The sequence below is a fragment of the Antechinus flavipes genome, chromosome 3 (assembly GCF_016432865.1).
Source record: "Antechinus flavipes isolate AdamAnt ecotype Samford, QLD, Australia chromosome 3, AdamAnt_v2, whole genome shotgun sequence".
Lineage (NCBI taxonomy): Eukaryota > Metazoa > Chordata > Mammalia > Dasyuromorphia > Dasyuridae > Antechinus > Antechinus flavipes.
The window spans coordinates 84,328,017-84,334,946 of NC_067400.1; positions in this window are offsets into that span (position 1 = coordinate 84,328,017).

A 6,930-nucleotide genomic window follows, 5' to 3' on the forward strand; every position below is an offset into this window, starting at 1 on the left:
GGGTAGCTAGATGGATGATGACAGAGAGAGCCAGAATTACTGAATACAATCTAGAAGCCTAGTTTACTCCCTAAGGCAAGCAGGGAAGAGTACACTGATAGAATCATAAGTGGAGTCTTTGATTCTGGTTAGGTCTTTTGTTTTTTAAATGGACTATTACAGTCCCACCTCAGGTGGTGGTCTCTGGTAAAATTCTTAGCTGAATTATTTGCTTTGACAAAACCATCATAACTTCACAATTTTTGTATCCAATCAGAAAGCCAAGTTATAATGTCAAACTCCCAAGGTTTTATTTTGTTGTGCCACAGCTCCCTTTTGATGTCCTGACCTAGTTTCCCTATTGTCCAATCTGTCTCAGGTTTGATGAGATAAAGGTCTACCTCAGTTGCTCTGTCCCAAAACCCCAGGCTATAATCATTCCCTCTTAAATGGTTGATGAGATAAAGGTTTTATATCTTTAGGTTATAATCATTCCTTCTTAATGTTTGACAGGATAAAGGTTTATCCATTTTAGATGTCATTAGAATATCAGTAACCTCTCCAGTACCTCCCTCCATTATGTCATCCTAGATGCCTCCCTCCATTAGGTTATCTCCATCCAGGTACCTCCCCCATTATGTCATTATTCTTGTTATCCTATAAAAAAGCTTGCTGTCTGATACTTAGTGCTGGATTCTTTGAGATGATAGTCTCGTCCAGCCCTGGGACCAAGATCCATTTGGTCCCAGTATATCTCTCCATTTAATAAACTATTAAATTGGTCTCTAACCTCTGTCTTGCTCAGTGTCTCCGGCATTACAATTTCCCCTATTAAAGGACTTAATTGTACCTCGCTAGCTCCCTGATTTCTCTTGGAATTTAACTTGCCAGTCAATGATATAATTCTCCTTAATGACATCTTTCTTCTTCGCCCATTGATTTTGAGATCTTGTTGAGGGGTGAGGGTATCCCCAGACTGGTGTCCCCTGTTTTGCGAAAGAATTCACAGTCCCAATCTCCAAGGCAGGTTTTTCACAGAAATAGGTTTATTTTCACTGAGTAGCTCTGAGTGAGATAGTTCCTGATTAGGAAAATAGCAAAGGTTGGGATACAGAGTCTTGATTATATTTAGGTTTTTATGACGGGAATAGAGATGATCCCCAGATGAATTGAGGGACTAATTTCCAGGTCAATAATGGGTGATGATTATGCCCCAGGCCAAGATCTCCAAATGAATTGTAGGGGAGGATTATTGTGGGAGTTTATCCTGAGAATCAAGTAGGAGGGTGGGGATGCTCCCAGAGGCCAGGAGAGGTTGAGATTCTGGGTTTTTCTAATCCAGGTCCACCAAAGATCAGGAGGACACAGTCCTATTACATCAGTCTATGCCTGATTCTTTTGGGATTACCCACAATAGCAGCCTGTAACCCCAGGGTCTCATCCACACCACATCATTTTGATGGCTAAACCTCAGTATTCTGGTGGTCTGGTATGGGGTGAGTCTGACTGCACCCCATAACCTCAATAATTCTGAGTACTCTTCCTATACCATATTTTTCCCTTACTTGCCAACACCCATCTGTCTACCCAGTATCTCATCAGTTCCAATGAGGAACATATATAAAACACTAAATAAATATATGCTATTATAATGAGCCTATGATCCTGAAATCACTAGTTTGAGTAATTCAAAATTCCATATTAACTTTTCTTACATTTGCCAAAATGTTTGCCAAAATTTAGTGTGCACACACACCCCTTCCCAAATGTAATTATTAAAGTAGAGGTGCAATTAAATCAAAGGAAGACATTTTGGGGAAATGTGCTCATGAGTGTAGTGGTAAGAAAGGCTGTCAAAATAGGATATTACTTCATTTAACCAGCACAGTTTGACTTATTCCTTGGTTATGAAATGGGCAGAGGAAGCAAACACTATATAAATGTTAACTTATTATTGTCATAAGCTCAAATAACTTATTTTCAATTTCACACAGATATGAGTAGAAAGATTTCCAGATCCTTTAGAAGCATACCCTTTATTTCACCTTACAAAATAAGCAAAAAGAAAAAAAAAAACCATAAAGAATTTATAATAGCCATAAACAGTTGATTTATTTTCTGTTTTTTTTTTCTTCCAGTGAGTTCCACCCCCACTATCACCCTCAGGGCCTATGTACTGATTTGGACTATCTCCTGGAGGGAGTTGCTAGAGGCTCAAGTCTCTAAGGAGTTAGACTTCCCTGAAAAAGATAAGCTTCATCCTTCCCATTGAATCTACACTGTCTTCATAATGGATATATAGCTAGCATTTAGATAATGCTTTAAGGTTTGCAAAAGTGCTTTAGAAATATAGCATCACTTTATCCTCATACAGACATTGAGAGGTAGATGCTATTATCTCCATTTTACAAATGAAGACATTATATTTCAAAGAGGTTAAGTGGCTTCTCCACAATCACATATTTCATTATGAGGCCAGATATTGACTGAGGTATTCCAGATCCATAATAGCAACAAGTCCAAGTCTTTTAATCCCCCATTATAATAGCTTTCTTCAGCTATTTGTTTAGAGTACGGTGTTTGGAGTGCGGAAGATTCATCTTGCTGAGTTCAAATTTGATTTCATGCTTCCTAGCTGTGTGAATCTGGGCAAATCATTTAATCCTGTTTGCCTCAGTTTCCTCATCTGTTAAAAATAAGCTGGAGAAGGAAATGATAAAAACCACCTTTGTCAAGAAAACCCCAAATGGGATCATGAAGCCTCAGACAACAATTCAACATTAATATTATAGCTTTACTCCCTTGCTGCAAAGGATTCCTCATGTATAATCCTCTTTTTCTTTTTTTTTTTTTTTGCAAGAGCATGATGCTGCTCTGGAATTCCTCTCTGGAGGTCCTGGAACTATCAAACTTGGTTTTGCTAGAGAGGCAACCCCCACAGTTACACACAACCATGCTTGTGACTATCATGTGGAAAATGTCCTCATCTATACCATTCAAGGGACAGGGATAAAGAGTTTAAATAAAAAAGAAAGAATGGGACTTTGCCACTGTCATGGCTTCTCTATTTATTAATACCTCAATGCTTATGACTTAGATTTTTTTTTCTACCTCATTAATCACAGGAATGAGTGATCATACCTAATATTTCATTTCTATGACCTTGAATTCTGTGATCCTTTCTGATCATCATCATCTCCTATCCTCCTTTCTTTTTCTTCCTCTTCTCCCTCCCATTTTTCATTCTAACCTTGATCACTAATTCCTCCATCCTTTTCTGTTCTGCTAATCTATGGTGAGAATAAGGGAATAGAGAGACTCTCAATCTTTACTTTTGTGAATAAAGTGGTGGGTCTCAAGTCAGGTGAATTCCAATCCTACTTGCTGTATGATCCTAAGCAAGTCAATTAATTTTGTCTACCTCGATTTCCTCACCTGTAAAATGAGGACAATAATAATACCTATCTATTTTCCAGGATTGTTGTGAGGGTTAAATGAGATATTTGTTGTAAAAGCACTGTCATATAGTAAAAACTACATAAATTTTAGCAGTTATTATGTGACCAAACTATGCACTGCCCTTCCTCCTTGAATTTATTATCCCCTTGTCTTACCACTATTCATGCTTTGCCAAGCATCCCTAGCTTCTAAATTATTCCCACCATCTTTCATTTGAGTCAACTACAAATTATGCTATCTAATCCAAAGTGGACCTTCCACAATTCCACTGCAATTCTTTTAATATTCCTTAATAGACTAACAGATCTCTCTTTATTACGATTCTGCAGATTTTCCCTTCTCTCCCCAGATTCCCTATTCTGTTCTATGCCTATTCTCATAGTAAATGACCTTTCCTCTTATTATCCTGAAAAGATGGAGGCCAACTTGTGTGATGTCCCCAAAATAACCTTTAAACCTTTGTCTGTCTTCTCTTGCTTTGCTCCATTCTCTGAGGAAGAGGTGACTTTATCAAGACCAACCCTTCTATTTATGCCCTTGATAGAACACAAACTCCTTAAAGATTTGGACTTTTTGCTTCTTTTTGTATTTCCCCTATGCATAGCACAGTGCCTACTATATAATATGTGCTAAATGTTTACTGATTGATTGATTGAATGATAGCAAATCAATAACAACATCAGGAGGTCTACAGACAGAAAAATCAGTGTACAATTCCAATGGTCTTGTAATAGAGAGAGCTATTTGCACCCAGCGCGAGGACTGCAAGAGCTGAGTGTGGATTACAACATAGTATGTTCACTTTTTTTGTTGTTCGCTTGCATTTTGTTTTCTTTCTCCTTTTTTCTCCCCTTTTTGACCTGATTTTTCTCATGAAGCCTGATAATAGTGGAAGTATGTATGGAAGAATTAAACATGTTTAACATATATTGGATTACTCGCTGTCTAGGGGAGGGGATGGGAAGATGGGAGGAAGAAAAATTTGGAACACTAAGTTTTGCAAAGGTGAATGTTGAAAATTATCTATGCATATGTATAGAAAATAAAAAGCTTTAATGAAATAAGAAAATCGGTATAAATGCAAATAAAACTTCATATGCAACAAAACAGACAAAAGTATCTAAAATCATAAACATGGAATGAACACAGAAAAAAATAAACATTGAAAAGAAAAGAATGAAGTAAAAATATGTTCAAAATATTCTGTAATTAATAATTAAGTCAATGAGCATGTGTATAATTACATGTGTTAACATTGTATTTATAGGAATTTTGCCCGAGGAAAATATTATAGTATGTTAAAATGCAGATTAGGATTAACATTTTACTTCAACAAATAGAACGAGACACTTCATATCTACTCAGTTCCTTCTTTGTTCTCCACCTTAGGTCAACATCATCAATACTTTTTAACTTTCTTGACTTCACACAATGCCTGGCACAAGTTAAGTCCTTAATGAGTATTTGTTGAGTTGATCTAACTTGACTCTTTAAGAAAGCCTTTTTGCTCTACTCACTTTCCTAAAGGGAAAAGTCTGTAAAGGAATTTTCAGCCAGAGAAAATATTATTTCTGAATATTTTCAGGAGAATTAAAATTTTTTTTAATATACAACTGCAATGATAAGGCCAGGCTTCTAACCACTAAGTTGTGCTACCTTTCAGGCCCAGTGAAAATAACATATAAAGAAATAAATAGTTATTGATATATTGGAATTACAGTCCAATTAGTTGGATTATGCAATACAGAAACAAGCATCAATAGGCTTTAGGGAATATTTTTAGTGAGATACAAATATTATCAAATAAGTGAATTATGAGTCTTTCATGAGGAGAAGGGTTCTATATCTGCACAAATTAGGTTCTTTATTATGTTCCAGTAAGAAGTTAGTCTGAATATCAAGTCTATTTTTAAGCACTTGCTTTTGTAACAAGCTCTCATGTTATTGTCTTACTTTACTATCACGTCTGATTCTGGGGTCCAAGTGATAGCACTGCCTATGAACCTGATTCTTACTCAGTAAAATGATACCATCTGTGCTGGCAGAGGCTCTCTTTCTATATTTTACAAGAGTCATTGCTATGGTTACTATGAACTACAGAATTGCCCTTTGGTATTGTGTCCCTGAACAGGGAGTATTTCCCATATAAAATTAGTAGCAGATGAAATATGAAACAATATCCCAACTATTTCAAAGAAAGGATGGAAAACAAAGCATCTATTTTTGAAGATGAATTGGTGCTCAGTAAATTTGTAATATTTAGTACCCTGTAACACTAATGGGTCATTTTTGCCTCTAGTTAATTACATCAAAATAAATGGAAGCAAACTGTTCTACTTACAATCAAAATGATAAAGAAATGGAAAATTATATTCTGCTATTCTTCCTCTCCAAATTCCTGTTTGTGAGCTGAATAATTATAGAGGAAGTAGGCAGAGGTACTGAAATGCTTACTCATCTTGTGATTTTAGTTAAAAATAGTTTTTAGAAAATTGTCATGGGCATAATCCAAAGAAAAATTATTCTTTCTTAACCATTACTTGCTCTAAAACCCTCAATGATTTTGTGCAGTATTAAATATCCCTTACACTCCAATCCTGAAAATCAAAAAATAAACCTTCTCCAGATGATACATAATCTTTTACTTTCACTTTGAGAGAACACAATGTTCTTTTACAGCACTAAGCCAGTAAGACGTCAGTAGAAAATATCAAACTTCCTTCCTCTTAATCAGCTTTGAAAAGTGAAAACTTAAGTAAACAAATAACTGAAGGTATAACAATACTTGAAGTTTCTATTGTCTTTTCTTTATTTTAAACCAGCAAAAAAAAAAAATTTAGTGCCTACTATAATATGCCAAGTACTGTGTTAAGTGCTTTACAAATATTAAGCCATTTGATTGCTAGTTTAATTATGTTGGGTTTTTTTGCATCTTCCTCACACTCCCATAAAATTCCCTCTTCCCCTGATTAAAGAATAAAAAAAAAAAAAAAAGATAGTTGATTTAAAAAACAAACAAAATAAAAAACTTCAATAAAAATAAAATAAATTAAAATAAAATAAAAAAATAAACTAACAAATTTGTGTTATAAGTCATATCTATTGTCTATCACCTCTCTGTCACCAGTAGGAAACATACTCATCATCATTAGTCTTCTGAAATTATGATTGGTCAGTGCATCAGAGTTCCTTAATCTTTCAAAGATTTATTTTAAGGTGCTGTTTAATTTTTTTCCCCTGATTCTGATCACTTCATTCTGAATCAGTTATACAAGTCTTCTTAGATTTCCCTAAAACTCTCCTTTTTGACACTTATTATATATAGTACAATACTATTTCATTACAAGTATATACCATAATCTAATTCGACATCATCCATTTAATTTTAATTTATTCTTGTTAATTGGGCAATGCAGAATAGATGGGCTTGGACCACAATCAAAACAACCTTAAAAACTTTGCTTATTGAGTTATTTGTCTTACCTTGGATAA